The sequence below is a fragment of the Amblyomma maculatum genome, chromosome 2 (genome assembly GCF_055883805.1).
Source record: "Amblyomma maculatum isolate TAMU_Amacu chromosome 2, ASM5588380v1, whole genome shotgun sequence".
NCBI lineage: Eukaryota > Metazoa > Arthropoda > Arachnida > Ixodida > Ixodidae > Amblyomma > Amblyomma maculatum.
In genome coordinates this window covers 180,376,134-180,393,457 of record NC_139345.1, presented here as the reverse complement: position 1 = coordinate 180,393,457, position 17,324 = coordinate 180,376,134, and positions in this window count along the sequence as shown.

Genomic DNA, 17,324 nt, shown 5'->3' with positions numbered 1-17,324 from the left:
GCTGCGGAATCGTACAAGACTTGATGGGAAGGCGATTCCACGTGAAAGATGATGAGATGGTGCGATGAGTACATCCCCGTCACTGATGTGTTCGGAAACAACGGTAATAAGTGTTTCGCACTGTGGAGGCAATACAGTATCAGCTGCGGCAATGAGGAAATGATGCCGTGCAGATATGTCAGATGAAAAATCACTGTCTGTCATATGGATGACACGGTCGCCACAAGAAATTAACGCTGAAGTGGTTGACAAAAAATCCCATCCTAAAATCATCAAATGCGCACACAGTGAAAGCACAGCAAACTGCACATGGTGGCGGACGCCGTCTATAACAACTCGAACTGTACATTTTGCTGAAGGATGCAGAGGGACGCCATTTGCTCCACGAAGTTCAGGTCCATCGTATGGTGTCGTTACTTTCCGCAAACGGTGGCACAAATCAGCATGGATAACAGAAAGTGCAGCTCCTGTGTCAATCAAAGCTTCGACCGGGAATCCTTCAGCTAAAACGGAAATCATATTGTACGGGCGATGAGGAGGACTTTTTGTAAGTTCGCAAAGTGCAGTTTCTCCTCCGGAAACTGCATCGCTTAGTTTTCCGAATTACGGACAGGAACAGTTGTTGCTGGTCGAAGTGGCGAAATAGAGGGGCGGTATGGGGAAGGGGACCGGCGTCGGGATACATGAGCCCCACTTGGTTCAGACGAGGATACCGGCGGTGGAGAGAATCGACGAGGTTCGTTGGGAATTGGTCGTCGCTGATAATATGCAGGTATGTCACTTTCGAAGGCGTCATAACCACGTCGCTCGTTCTGAATGCGTCGGCGACAAAAGCGAGATGTATGTCCTCGAATTTCACAATAATAGCACACTGGGCGAGAGGGGTGCCAAGGTGCGTAATAGGGTGGCGTCTGAGCCGTCGTCATGGCGTTGATGTGGTTGTAGGGTGGTGCTTGGGGTGGGGGAACAAAAGGAGGAGGGGATGCAGCGACGTGAGCGTAAGTCGGTGCTGGGCGAGGTGCAGGAGGATCAGGTGTGACAGGGTGGTTGATAGTTGTCAACTCTTCTTTAATGATGTGGCGGAGGCCGGCGTCGTTAGAAGGAGGAGACGAATGATCGCACCCGTGCCGGCAGAAAGGGCTGAGGGCTTGGAGCTCCTCGCGGATTATCGCTCGAATCATGGCTCGTAGATCGAGGTCAGTAGAGGTCGGGGCAGTAGTGAAGCCGGGCTGCAATCGGGAGGACTGTAGCTGGTCGAGGCTTTGGCAGGTCGTTATAATGGAATCAACACTTGATGGATTTTGGGCAACTAGGGTGGTATAAGCCATTGAATTGATTCCCTTTAAGACATGGTGTACACGTTCAGATTCCGGCATGGTGGGACTGATACGCCGACAGAGTGCCAGCACGGCCTCTATGTATGACGCATAGGAGTCATCGGGACCTTGACGGCGGGTAGCGAGCTTGTTCCTTGCGATCTCCGTCCGAACAGCCGGGTCGGCGAAGTACTGTCGGAACTGCTGCTTGAAGGTGGGCCGGTTTGTGGTGTGGGGCTCGCGGTTAATAAACCAATTTCTGGCGACCTCAATAAGGTAGAAAGATACGTTCAAAAATTTCAAAGCATCATCCCACCGGTTGTAGGCACTGCAGCGTTCATAAGTGTCAAGCCAGTCATCGACGTCTTCGTCGCGACGACCAGCGAACAGCGGCGGGTCGCGTTGTCGTGTGGGCACCATCGGAGACGGCGGTGTAGCCGAGGTAGAGGGTCCGGCCGGGTCGGGACTGCTCTCGGTTGACATGACGATGGTAGTTGTTAAACGGCGACCGGAACGTAGCTCCAGCGAGAGGCAGGACACAAGGCAGCAAGGGGATCAAATTTCACCTCCACCATTTGTGAAAGAAGGCCAGGTCCAGACGGCAAGGTCGTGAAGGCAAGGCAAGGTATGCCGTGTCAGCGTTTAATCTGATGGAGAAAACCCAAGCGCGCGCCAGAGCCGGCGCCGCGGGACGATGATGATGGTGTGTACAAGAGGAAGAAGAAGATCATGATATGTACAAATGAAAGAAGATCCGTGGAGAGCTCACAAACTATACAAGTTTTAGCGAGGTTTCTGTCAAGCACCAAACGTCAGTGCTTTCGCGCGCCGCGGCCACATATACAGCTACAGTGTCCTATCCATATCGCACTAAAGCGTCTTTTTTGAAGTTCATACAACTTACCATCACATATCGACACTGCAGGGTTACTGCAAACATCGAGACAGATATCTGGGTTGCTTTCAGGCGCTACAATGAGTGCCGAAGACGAGCCCGCGCTCGCAGTAGCAGATGCGGCTAAGGCGTTATTCACGATCTGCAAAAATTAATACAAAACGATAAAGGCTGCTGTTGTGCAACACTGTAATATCAACTGTAAAGAAACATAATCACCTCTATACGACGACGCTTCTCGAAGGCTGGCCGAAGGTTCTCGCTGCGCTTGCAGTGTGCGAAAACTGAAGGCAACGCACCGGGCTTCGTAAGTCGTTTCAGCTGATTGCACGGCAAACTTGCGGCGATGTCGGCGTCATGCACAAAGTCCTCAGCTTTGAAGTGCGCTGAACAAAGAACACTTGTCTTGCTCGGCTCCCATCGGTCTCGCTTCAACGTCAAGACCCATAACTTGCGCAGCTTATCGCTCTTCGGAAACCGATGAAGGCTGATCCCCGGAACCGAGCGTGTGTTGAAGCAACCAACAGCGACGCATTTTGTTGGCATGGCGCCAAAATTCAGATATTGACGCCACAGTAGCCAAGTGAGCATTCGCAGCGAGACTACCGAGACGCAGCAGCGCAAAAGCAAATAGCGCGCGAAGATAGCAAAGCGAAAGGGCCGCTCGCACACGGGTAGCGGCAGTGGTAGCGAAGCCGCGGAGCGGCGGAGCGTCTCAAATGTACGCAATTTCCGGTTTGATGCTTAGTTGCTTAGCACGCCGTTAGAGGGCTGCGTCGTCTGCTACTAAACCTTTTAACCGCGTGTAACTATAAGACCAAACGCTTTACAGCCTTAAAAACGCAGATTAGTAATGTTGGTTACATCGCCGATGCATTGGGAGCATAGTTAACCGGCGAGGATTTTCGGTCAAGTAGGCCTTTAGTTAATATCACGTTATTTGAATATCACGTTTATTATCATGTTTAATGAATATCACGAACTAAAATACTAAAAGGTGCATGGCAAGTGGCATTTAACTTTGCCTTATAATATGTGAGTTATCAGGACGTTTTTTTCGCCTAGTGGAAAACTTGGTGTTATTTTTGTGTCTTTTCCTCTTTCTTGATGATGAATTATTCTAAATTTGTAATCATTATTTCCTATAAAACATGCAACACTGACTACCTGGTCTTTTCACAAGCACTGCGTGCTTAGATTGGCCAGCATACCCCTCTGTGTATTTCTGTTTCGAAATAAAAGTTGACTGGTTGATTGATTTACAGTTGCCGAGAAATCAGGGATTTTGGACATGGCTATTGTGAACTCCTACTCCGGATGCCCATGTTCTGTGAACAGCGCATTGCGACGGTCAAGTCAATTGGATCAGGCCAGCTTGCAGAGGTCACACCACGGGGTACAACATTCATTCAGAAAGCAAAGACAAACAAATGTGGCTCGGGTCCAGTAATGTTGAATGCATCGTGCCACTTTGGTGCTGTCTTAAACTCTGAGCGAGGTAGCTCATCTGCTAGTTTCGCTGGAAATAATTTCGGACCACACTTAATCCCCAGCTGACGCTACTATGGCACCGATTCCTGCTTAACTTCCGAATGTAACGGTACTGCAGTTCTATGAATATTTAAATTCTGGCTGTAACCACAATTGCAGCAACTATACTACCACATAATACTAGTGTTTTCATCGTTCCCGCCACAAACAGCTGATGCGAGAAAAATAACTACATATATCTGCATGCAGTCACCAACATGTCTCGAGGCGGCACGTCGGACACTCTGGCCGCCTTTAATTATCACGACGCTGTACTTGAAGCATCTTTCATCAGGGCACCATATCTGTACAACCTATCGCACATGTTGCACTTCTCACAAAACACCACTTCCAATGTTATCAGTGCCGAATAGCACATCCGTAAAACACCACTATTCTGCGTCTTGGCCTTTATCGAGCCTTGTAACTGACGATGAAAGGAGACGACCACATCAGATTGTCGTATTGCACGGATGCCTATCGGTGCAGCCTGTCTCACAGATCGCCTGATTTTCTGGCAGTGCTGTGTCTCAGCCACTACAACCAATGCCAACACCAAGCGCACTGGCTTCCACCATTTTCGATCGAGGCTCGGTGCGCCCTGGCGCATTAACCATGGTCCACAGCTCATTTGATTTTCACACAACGCTATCTCAGTGCACCGTCTTCGACTAACAAAACATTTCCATTTCCATAGCAAGAAACAAAAGCAACAAACTATACGCGCGCATCCGGAGATAATCGAAGTTCCAAGGCCACAGAAGTGCTGCCGCAAATGCTGAAATCTCATTCGCGCTGCGGCGCTAGTAGACGGCGAGAGAAAAAAAAAAAACGAAAGAAAGAACACACCTCATGTGACGTTTTCAGATATTCGACTTCATATTATGTATGACTCGTGTTCCCTCCTCACGTTTCTGTAGCAACAACGTACAACCCGCATATGTATGTATGCAGTGTGGTCTTTTCAATTATTTTCCGATTACAGCAACTTCCGACGAAGTGCGCGCAATGAGATAAAAACAAGAACGTAAAGGTGCTTTCAGGAAGCCCTAGCAGGGAGTTATTTGGCAGCCGCGTACTCACCTGTCACGAAATGCAGACCACACAGACGATCATGATTTCCTGGGCGCCAATGTCGCCGGTGGTGGTGGTGAACTATTTATTGCGCCCAAAAAAAGGGACCAGTCAAAGGACCGGTTGCGCTGACTTAGAGGAGGTCGGCGGGGATCCTTTGGGATGCCGCGGCCTCCACCGCGCGCTGGATAAGCCAGCGTTGGTCTGCTGGCTCGGAACTACACAGGAGAGACTCCCACGTCTCAGGGGTGTTTGTGTTGTCTGTGTTGTAATGAGTACAAGTCCACGCCATGAGTATGAGTGTGGCCGGAGTTGAGCAGGGTTTACACATGGGGGCTATCTTATCCGGAAAGATCCTGCTGTATAAGAGGGGGTGTGGGAAGCTGCCAGTTTGTAGTTTGCGCCATTGGACGGCCTCGCGTCTTGTTAGATCCCGGTGTGCGGGAGGATATGTGCACCTTTGGAGTCGGCAGTGCTGGAGTATGTCCGTGTAAGTGGTGAGTAGAGAAGCGCGTGAGATATTAGTGTCGGCGGAAGCAGGGTGGCTGATCATACTCTCGGCTCGGCAGCTGAAATCTTGAGCGAGAGTGTGTGCCTGGGCGTTTCCGCTGAGCGACTCGTGGGCTGGAGCCCAAAGAAGTGAGCGAGATGTGGAAGAGGGTGCAGTAGAACGTAGCATGTGTAACGCCTGGCAAGAGATACGGCCAGCATCGTAATTGCGAATAGCCTGTTAAGAGTCACTGAACACGACTTTGGTATTAGGGTCGGCTAGCGCTAGCGCAATGGCAACCTCCTCAGCTGTGGTGACTGTTTCTGCACTGCGAATGCTGCAGGCTGTGTACGAGCTGCGGTGAGGGACGAGAGCTACCGCCGCCATCGCTGGCCTCGATGCATGGTAAGAGGCATCCGTATATGTGACGTCCGGACGTCCGCTGAAGCGTTTCTCGAATTGACGAGCCCGGTCGGCCCGTCTCTCGGCGTGGTGTTCCGGGTGCATCCGTTTGGGAATGGGAGGAATGCGGAGGTTTAGGCGATATTCCTGTGTAAGTTCAGCGTAACTTGGGGCCGAGCTCGGCGGGGAAATGCCAACTTGCTGCAGTACCGCTCGGCCAGCGTGCGTGAGTGAGAGCCGCTCATACTGGGCGGTGACGGTTGCCTCGATCAGTTCGCTCACGGTATTGGAGATTCCGAGAGCGTGAGCTTATGGGTAGCTGTGGACATGAGAAGACCTAGGGCCGTCTTGTATGCTTTTCGAAGTGACGCCTCTAGCCGTTCGCTTTCGGCACGAGTGAGACGTAAGTAGGGTCCAGAGTAGGTGATGCGGGAGCAGATGAAAGCTTGAACGAGGCGCTGGAGGTTGGACTCTCGCATGCCATGATGCTTGTTGGAGATTCGCTTAAGGAGGCGTCCGATCTGTACAACCGACTGGTCGATGCGTTGTATCGTGATGTTGTTCCTGCCGTTGGCCTCTAGATGCAAGCCCAAGATCCTGATGTTGTCTGTTCGAGGAATCGGGTTTCCTTGCACCTGGAGGTTGATGTCAGGAAGTATCTTTGAAGGGCGTCGTCCCGGGGAAGGGATGATGATATACTAGGACTCTGTCGCCGAGCAAGCGAAGCCAACTGTACTTAGATAATCTCCGATCCGTTCGATCGCGGTCTGTAAAGTCTCTTCAATCTGGCTATCACTGCCGAGCGTGATCCAAAGTGTGAGGTCGTCAGCATAAATGCTGTGATGCAAATTGGGGATGTCGGCCAGTAGCTTCGGCAGGCCTATCAGTGCGACGTTAAAAAGCATCGGCGAAAGTACGGCGCCTTTCGGCGTGCCACGGTTTCCCGGAGAGATGATGGAAGGATCTCCAGTACCGGCTTTAAGTTGCACTGTGCGATCGGTGAGAAAGTTTCGGATGTACGCATACATGCGATGTCCAACACCGAGAGCTTGAAGTTGTTGAAGAATCGCTTCATGGAGGATGTTGTCGAATGCCTTGGCAACATCGAGGCCGACGATGACTTTCGTGTCTAGTGTACGTCTCATGACTACCTGATGATGGAGGAGAAGCATAATGTCCGGGCCCGCTAAATGAGAACCGTGGTGTGATTCGCGGCGTCGACCTCCGACTGGATCGAAATACAATCCAAGCAAAGTTACAAGACAACCGTAACCCACCCATTGTGGACTTTCGGCGGCTCGGGAACACCACCGAAGTACTCATCACATTCGCTCAGCGCCAAGTGTCTGCCTGGGTCTATTTTTGCAATAGTCGCCACAGATGCAACTTATTCAAGAAGTACGAGGTGTGCTATCGCTGTGGCGAGCTCGGTCATCGAGCCATTGTCGCCGGCCCACAGCTACAATCCACTGTTTTCTTCAGTAGTAATCAGCAGGAAATCGATGAAAACTGGCATTTTTGTTCTGCGACGATTCATTGCAGCCGACAGCAACATATCAATGCGGCATTTCAGTGGTACATAAACCTGCTCCAGACGGCATACTTAGCGCAAAAAAACACACACACGCACACGAGAGAAAAGGTGGGACACGGGACAAGCGCTGCTACATCTGGTTTATTGCGCTGAAAAGACCTGCAATATATAGGAAAGACCACACATGCGTAGATCAACCAACACACCCCCCTTCACCGAAACCGCTCAAGAAATCGCATTTCTGCCCCCAACAGAGCAACAGACGTGTCACTAACACACCCTTCCCCCCTCTTTCTTATATGAAAAGTTTCAAGGAGTTCACGCGCCTTCTTATCTACGCTTCTGCCCAGACTCCGTATCTCGTTCAGCCGCGGCTCACACCCACTGCATCGAGCAGAGTGCTCAGGGAGCCTAGCGCCCTTGTCGGAGCTCAAGAAGCGAAAATGTTGCGCCGCGCGGCCGTTAACACATTTGCCTGTCTGGCCTATGTAAACCTTCCCGCAAGTCAACGGGATCTCATACACGCTCCCCTTGCGGCACTCCACAAAACGTTTCTCATGCCTAACACCGCAGGCGGGCCTTCTGTCTTCACGCATGACACGTGAGCGTTGGTTGATCTACGCATGTGTGGTCTTTCCTATATATTGCAGGTCTTTTCAGTGCAATAAACCAGATGTAGTAGCGCTTGTCCCGTGTCCCGCCTTTTCTCTCGTATGCGTTTGTGTGTGTGTGTGTGTGTGTGTGTGTTTTTTTTTTTTTTGCGCTAAGTATGCCGTCTGAAGCTGAAAACCATCTAGCCCGTCTAAAAGTTCTTACAAACCTGCTCGTGTTTGACCGCGGCCAGCGACCTTTTCACTCCCGCATTGTTTCCGGTCAACAAATATGATTCGCTTTAACACGTACATGCGTGAACACAGCCATTGATCACTTTATTGAACATACTGCTTCAAGAACGCTGAAATTGAACTTTTTGGAATGTTTTGTTTGTCTTTTTGTTCCCGCCGCAAGGGGCGAGTTGGCTAGAGCGGCTCAACCAATGTGCAACAGGAGGTACGTTCGGTTGAAAAAGTTGTGTTATAACGGTCGTAATGGTTAGCATGAAATAGTGTGCTACGTCCTTCGAACCCGAAAGCGCACCTGAGAACCCGGCCAGGAATCCTAATAGCGATACATATGAGTCATAGCAGTTCTATACGTGTTACGCACTTCCAGTTTTGAACTTTGAATGCATCTGGAGCGGATTTGCTTTCACCTGCTACACCGTCGCTGCTCTCGTCGCTCGTTTGAGTGCTGCGCGGCCCATGGAAGTCCCGTTGACGCATCATATGCTACGTGTTCGAGAGTGTTTTTGTGGTTTTATGACATTCAGAAGTCAACGGTCGCGGGCCCGTTTTCGGTTGGAGTGCAGAGGAGTGATTTGTGCAGTGCGCGTGTCAACGAAGATATTCGTGCTTATGGCGATCGATCATCTTATGGATATATCTGTAGACGGTAAGTTTGATAAAGTTGTGCTGCAATGTGTACTCTGTGTAATTACTTCCAGCTGCAAACCCGCAGTTTACGGTGCCACACATTTCAGAGTTTATTTCCATTTTCCCCTGGGTATCGCTGTGGCTCTCACACATCGTTCCACGCTTTCTCTGCGGTCTCCTTGTCTTTCTTTTTTTTTCCGTACGGCGCAGACCATGCCTGCACAGACGTCGGTTTATAAAGCCTCAAAATGTTTTCTTATTACGGCATGCATGTATCGCGATCGCAACTACATATGGACTCATTTTAATACTTACCGCGCCACTTAGCCACGGTCGATGTTTTCAGAACGGGACGACATCGTCCCTCGATGTCTCGACGGCATCATTACTGGTTTACGCGGCTCCTTCACGTCGACAGCACTTGGAATGCTTTTATTTATTATTTTTTACTTGCGGCATGAAACATTACGTCGGAAAGTTGTAGAAGATCTACAGAAAAAAAGCAACTTGTGCGACTTAATTCCTCCATGTGCGACTCACCTCGTAGACGTGGGGGTTCGTCTGGAAAGGCGCCGCACCTATTTATTTATAAATATGCTTCACAGAGGTGTCAGACGCGCATTTTTGTTGCATACGTGCATTCATGGCCTTAAAATAATCCATCTTAACAAACGACTGCTTTCGTAGGCGCAAAGTCAGCTTCTTTGCGAATCGTTCTTGACATATGTTTTCTATGGGCCGCGTTACCGCAATGCATTTCTAACAGATTCTATCCAACGAAGGATTTTAAACGTAGATTGCCTCCGCAATGACGCAGCATACCTTGTCACACACTTCTTCAAAGCTCTCGCCATCGTTTAACGACCGACCACCACTTCTGCTGCTCTGCGAAACAAGAAAAATGTTGCGATAAGTTGTGTTTACATGTGTTTCTATGGGTCGCCCTCCCATCTCGCATCCCCACACGTTTCATGGTGTTTTAAAAATACTTCGCCTCGGCAATAAAATTTCACACTTTCGTGATCTGTTTAAGAATGTTCATGGTTGCTCTGTACCGAATAACGACATCATAGGCACTCTTTGAAATGTAAAAACTGAAATGAAATTTTTCACTTCCATGTATTCCTATGGGTGTTAACCCTACTTTTCACCCCCAGTCGGACTACGCTAGCGACAGAAGCGCCGCCACTTCGCGCTTATGTCACAGATCTGTGTTGGTCTATAGTGTCATAGCACACATATCTTCAGTATATTATGAGTTTTTTTTTTTTTACAGTCTAACAAAAAGAAAGTATCCTTTTTCCTGACAGCGGTATGTGGAAAAAGTTAACTATTCCCTGGCGCTGCTACCCACTAAAAGAAGAACGAAAAACAATTGTCACTTCGCAAGTAATGGCGGGTCCATCCTCTCATGTCGGGGACTAATTCTTCAAGTATGGCCATAACTTTATCCTTCACTGTATCCCTCTCCACTGGAAGAGCTGCGAGGATGTGCTGGTAACACCGTTTGCTGCGGATGGCACCCGAATACCAGGGGTGACCACCTGATTGGACCATACGGAAAAATAAGCTTCCTCAACTAGGGATCTGGGGATCCTAGGGCTGTTAAATAGAGACTGCTTTATGTTTTGGTCCGTTTCGATCTTGAGTTTCTAAATTTGCAAAGTAAAAAGGTAAAAGTTATCGTGTAGTCCTGCTGTAACCCATTCCAGCTCTCCTAGTATAACGTTGCCCTTCAAGCCGTAATTTGTATACCTCACCCGTTAAAAGCGACGAACCAAGCGATCCACAGTGAATTCAAAAGTGAGTGGAAATTCTTGACCTATGAGCAGATTAGTGGGCCTAACTGCAACTGCATGGTTTGGATTGTTATGTTTTTATTTGCTAGTTGTTTTTGCAGCTAGAAACCTTTGTTAGTATGCTTCATTTTGTACGCACATGTTCCCTCTAGTCCTGCATTATTTTTTCATGCATCAAGTAATTGTGCCTCAATGAATTCTTAGTCGGTATGGAGAAGGCATGCTACCGGAGTGCATTACAAAAACGATTTTTAAATAAGCGGACGTAGAATGCATGTTTGTCCCAAAAGCGGAAGTCATCACAAAATTTTGTGTTTGATTAACACAGTATTGATGCAGTCATGGGCAGTATCGAAGATACATGTATCTTCGATACTATATTTAGATACATTTTGTGTATCGGTATTAGGTATCGTGTGCTGAAAATGAAAGTATCGGAGTATCGGTATCGAAAATACATTTTTAAAGTATCGAGTATTTTAAAGGTACCCGATTCTAAAGAAAACTTCAAATATTGAAACCGCTGTGAGACTGGGTTGACGGCGCTCGCTCAGACGGTAGTACAGGCCCTAAGACAGCTCGGCTTGTAGTACCGCCTGAGTTCCCTACGAATTCCCTGGCACCTCAACGCGTAGCACATTTTCATTTTTCCTTTCTTTAAAACTGAACGAGACAATGGCAAGTAAGCGCTCACGAGATTCTTTACTTTTGAGCACCGAGTGCCAACCACGAAGCTGCTAAGACGTTAATAGACACACTGAAAGGTGAATAAAGCGGAAACGCAAGGCGAACACGTAGTAGGGATTGCGCACATTTGTACCCTTAGCCGCTCTTCCAACTCTTTGCCCCCCCCCTCCCCCCGTCCGTATCTGCGGCACCTGATTCTCGTCAAGCAGCGTCCTCAATGAGCTGTCGGATGCAGTAACTTATACACGACCTGTCTTCCCTAAACCCCTTGTCTCTGCGTGCCGGCTCTACTTGGCGGCAAGAACACAAGCTTCTAAGGCATCAGTCCGCCACAATGCAGTCGGCTAACCGCCGTTCTTGCAGTTACTGCGTGAAACAAATGAATTCTTTGTGCTAATTTGAGCGAATCGAAGTTTTCTGTATCTCGATGCGTTCGTGAAGTCGACAAGCACCGACGGATATTGAAAATTCCCAAAGGTACGCATTTTTCTTCGAATTACCGGGCAGTTTTCGCCACGGCCGTGCGGGGGGCATTCCGCTAGGTGTGTTCCGCGAGCGATAGGCCTCGTCGCTGTCGCGGCTCGCGCCACGGTGGCAGCCACTCAGCCCCGAGATGGAGGAAACGTCCGTTCTGGCAACGATCTTCGACTCTCCAATGACCGTGCAAGTTCAAGGCGAAGAAATCTCACCCGAGGAATTCCACCGCGGCCATGGATGGACAATCGCGGGGGAACGCATGTCAAGACTCCGTCAACGAGACCTGGACGCGAAGCTCGCCGGCACCGACAACCCAGTAAGCAAGAAAGCGAAAGGAAATAAGAACGTTAGAGCCTCGGCCATCAAGACAGCGAGAATGCCATCCATGCCGCTGGAGGAAAACAAGATCGTAATAAGACCGCGAGAGGGACTCGACATCACCAAGATCGGCACTACGACCGTCGCTGCGGCCATTCTCGCCGAGGCCAAGATCACGAACGAAGAGAACGCATCGGACACCATCTGCCCGAACGCGCAACAAAATATAATGGTAATCAGCACGCCCAAGGAAGAAAACGCCGTCCGCTACGCAAGAATTCAGGCTATATACATTCAAGACAAGACCTTCGAAGCCAGCGCGTACCGCACGGCGCCGTACGACACCGTGAAGGGCATCCTCCGAGGCGTCCCTGTCGACGAGAAAGCAGAAGATCTCGACAGCAACATTGTAAACGACAGAAACCCACTCGCCGTAGGCGCCAGGAGAATCGGCAACACGTCCACGATCATAGTAGCCTTCAGAAGACCCAAGGTACCGAACTTTGTCCGATATGGTGTCACGCTCATACTGTGCCACCTGTACAGAAAGTAAATTGACGTCTTCCACCAGTGTGGTCGGGTCGGGCATCGCAAGGACGTGTGCCAGACGCCAACCAACCGGATCTGCAGGGGCTGCGGCCAAACGAACCACAAAGAAGACCACAAATTCACACCCAAATGCAACCTTTGCGGCGGCACTCACCCGACCGCCGACAGAGAATGTAAAGCCAGATACAAGGTTCCCTACGTCGTTCGCAAGGGTCAGTGGAAGCGCCAAAAGGTCAGCCACCAGCTGCCGTCGGAGAGCGATTTCCCACCACTCGACAAGCCAGCTGCCCGTAAGTCAAGAACGCCATCGAGAGACCGCGCGCAGTTGAGAAATATCAGCTGCAGGAGCCAGAGCAGAGACGAGCCAAAAACGAAAACCCAAGGATCATCGTCGCGCGAGAGAGTCGGTTGGGGCAACGCCGTACGAGTTATCGTGAAGACCAATCTGAGCGACAACGCTTCAACCAAGGAACGAGAGATCAACAAAGCCATGAAAAAGAACGCGACCCTGCGAGCCACCATCAATAACCTCACCAAGGAAATAGCGGAGATGCGCAACGCCCTCCGCAACGTCGAACAGCAAAGATCCAGCCCGAGAGGCCACGACAAGGCCGACGAAACTACGGCCGACGCAGACAAGGAGCCGGCAACGAAGAAGAGGGCAGTCGAATCACGCAAGACCAAGAATATGAGCAACTGCAGCACCGACATCAGCAACAACAACGTCGAGGCCAAACTCAACAGCCTCGAGGATATGATAAAATCGATGAAGCAAGCCATCGAAGCCTTCCAAACGGAGAACGTCAATAGACTCAACAATCTGGAAAGAAGCGTGCAACTAATACTAAGCAACCCAACGTTCGCGCCAGTACAGCATCAAGTCAACCAAGCGCCGCTACTCGGAGAATTCCGAATAGGACAACCATGGCCTCCAACTCCACAGGCATAACAGTGTGGCAGTGGAACTGCCGCGGCTTCGTCAAGAAGAGGGCAGTCGTCCAGCAGCACATCGAGCACGCGTCTCGCAAGCCCGACGTGCTCCTCCTCCAAGAAACACTAACGGACGAGCCATCCCTCCCCGGCTACAGGATGCACGCGGGCCCGCCCGACGGCAGAGGCCTGTGCACTCTGGTCAGGAAGGGACTCACCTTTGTCGAATACCGGCTAAGCAACATCAGGATTGAACACACGCTCACCGAACTCATACCGACGAAGCAAAGAAAAAACAGCATCTTCATTTTGAACATCTACAGTAACCCATCGCGGAGACTGCCGAGGTTCAAAGCCATTCTTAACAAGGCAAGCACGACGGCCGGCCGAATCACGCTGATCGCATGCGGCGACTTTAATTCGATGGATCCGGCGTGGCGCTACGTCAAGAGCAATGCGAAAGGCAGAAACCTATCCCAAGACGCGGCGTAACTCGACTATACCGTCATAACCGACCCGACTTACCCAACGAGAATTGGCAACTCCGTGTCGCAAGATACCAGCCCCGACCTCACGTTCGTCAAGAACAACGAGCCGATCACGATCACGTGGAGGAACAAGGGGGTGGACCTCGGCAGCGACCACATGATCGTGGAAATCGTCATACCGGAGCAGAGCAGTACCAACGTCAGGAAACATACTTGGATCGATTGGACTGCTTTCAGAGATAACAGAAATCAGGAGGCGGAAGAAACCGAAATCGACGACATCGACGCCTGGACCAACAAGATCCTTCAAGATGTTCGAAACTCAAGCAAGGACATAGTAACAGTCATCGAAACGAACAGAATGGATAGCCTACTGGCCCACCTTATCGACCCCAAGCAGTCCATTCTCAAGAGATGAAAAAAAACAACGCCTTAATCGTAGGCTACGAAAGAAAGTCGCAGAACTCAACAGAGCAATCGAGGACCACTGTCGCACGCTATGTGCGCAACAGTGGAACGAGATATGCAATGCTGCCGAGGCCAGATGCACAACGGGAAAACATAGAACTTGCTGAAGCATCTCCTCGACGAAACCAAGACTAAGTTACACCAAAGGGACCGACTGGCGAAGCTGATTCATCGAGAAGTCACTAAACACGGCGCCGAAGAGGTGACGAAACGCATGAGCGACAGATATCTGCCGCCTACGCCCACGGAGTGCCACGGGCCGTACGGGGGGCTTCCAAACCCCCGTCTCGACAGAGATATAGACGTAGAAGAAGTTCGCACGGCACTGCAGGACCTCGACAGCAGGTCGGCGGCCGGGCTGGACCGCATCACCAACAAGGCGCTTAAGAACCACGACGACTAATACATAGAAAGCCTCACGAGCTATTAGAACAAATGCTGGAAAACGGAAAAGCTGCCGACGCAGTGGAAGAAGGCCAAGATCATCCTTATCCACAAGCCGGGCAAGCCATCCGACACGGATAACCTCCGACCCATATAGCTCACATCTTGCGTGGGCAAGGTATAAGAGCACGTCCTCCTCAACAGGTGGCAAGAATACCTCGAGAAAGAATATCTCTACCCGGAAATGATCATTGGCTTCAGGCCGCATCTAGGTACCCAAGACGCTATGATACAACTCAAGCACCAGATCATCGACGGCAACACCGGCGACAACAAAGAAGTACTGGGACTCGACCTCCAGAGCGCCTTCGAGAAGGTGAAACACTCGGCGATCCTATCCTAAGTCTCAAAACACAACATGGGAGAGAGATCATACAATTACATCAAAGACTTCCTCACGGACAGAACGGCCGAGCTCAGAGCGGGAGACCTCCAAGCAGAGGAGAAGCTGGAAAGCACAGGCACACCTCAGGGATCGGTCATCTCGCTGGTGCTTTTCAATATCGTGATGATAGGAGTAGCCGAAAGGCTCAGGAACATGAAGGAAGTCCGACACACGATATACGCGGACGACATAATGCTGTGGGTGGAAGGGGGCAGCGATGCCCATATCGAATCCACCCTACAGGCGGCCTTTGATGCGATCGAAGACCAACTCGACGGAACGGGGCTCAGATGCTCGCCAAGCAAGTCGGAGCTCCTCGTCTACCCGCCCGTAAAGCACCGCAAACCCAAGAGCAGCCCGAGAGAGTACGAGGCAATCAAAGTCAAGACCAAAGAGGAAAACGCGATCCCAAGAGTCAACGAGATCAGAATGTTGGGAATGACGATCGAGACGCACGGCAGAAACGGCGAGACCGTCACCCGGCTCATTGCGAAAGCGGCGAACGCCACGAGACTACTCAAACTAGTCACGAACAAGAAAAGTAGAATGAGGGAAGAGAGCCTGATCAGACTGATCCACTGGTTCGTCATATGTCACGTAGCGTACGTGGCGGCTTACCACAAGTGGAAGAAGAGCAAGAGATGCAAGATAGATATACTCACCCGCAGAGCCTACAAGACGGCACTGGGACTGTTTGAAACAACGAGCACCAAACGCCTCCTGTAGCTGGGGGTGCACAACACGCTGGAGGAGATAGCGGAGGCCCAACGCGCCGCACAACTCGAAAGACTGTCTACGACCAAGGCCGGCCGGAAAATCCTGGACAACCTAGGAATTGGATATCAAGGCAGGGAGCAGACGCAGCTTCCCGTCCCCGATGAGATCAGGCGCAACATCAGAGTGGACTCGGTACCGAAGAACATGCACCCGGAGTATAACAAATGGAGGAGAGCAGCGAGAGCCAAGGCGCTGATAGACTAGCACGCGGCCGATACACACGCACGCTACAATGACGCTGCTGAGTACGCCAAGAAACACTGCTCCACGACGGACGTCGTCGACGCCACCGGAACCGTTCGCACAACCGCCAGCACGAGATGCACCAAGGCAGAGCAAGCGAAGGAGGTGGCCATCGCCCTGGCCATCGCCGACCGCGACTGCCACACAGTGCTATGCGACTCGAGGCAGGCGGTGAGAAATTACGCCAAAGGCAGGATAGCGAAGGAAGCGGTGCGCATACTGCAGGCAACCAAGAATGACGATGGCAGCAGACAAGTGAGAATCAAGTGGTTCCCGGCGCACGCGGGCGAGGCGCGTAAGACCGCAACGCCAACCACAACGAGACGGCACACACCGAGACGCGCGCGCTAACGGACCGCGCCTCGGTCGACTGGCCGCTGTGGTTCAGCACCAAGGATCGAATGACCGACTACAACGAAGTAACCAAGGCGTTCCGCCTAGTTCGTAGAATTCTTCCATCCCCTTGCTCGGGGCTCAGTCGAGAGCAAGCCGTTTTATTCAGACAGCTACAGACAGGCTCACTCCCCAGCCCGTCGCTGATGCACAGAATGTATCCCAAGACGCACCCGATAGACAAATGCAGAGTCTGCCGAACGGAGCCGGCCGGCTTCGCACACATTCTGTGGAATTGCAACAAGTACCAGGAAGAAGCTAAGTCTGGGAGGATCCCGCCGCGACTGGAAGCAGCCGCAGGGAGCGACAATCAAGAGGAACAACTCTGGGCCATCCAGCAGGTCATGAAGGCGCTGGCCCGGGGGACCCAGGCCGCGCGGCAGGTGCCCAGAGGACGACGTAGGCCCCGTCCAGAGCGCGCGCGAGCGCGCTTTCTACTGCAGGCCCCAAATAAACGTTTTGCCAATCCATCCTAATTGTAACTGCACAGGGAAGAGACTTTTTTGTCGACAAAAAATATCCAGTCTAAAATTTCATGAAATGCACAACATGAAAGTTATGAATGAAATTTTCCAGCATAGTTCAAATAATTATACGTTGTCAAACAATTTTTTTGCGAAAAACATTTCAGCAAACCTTGAATAAATCTGGTA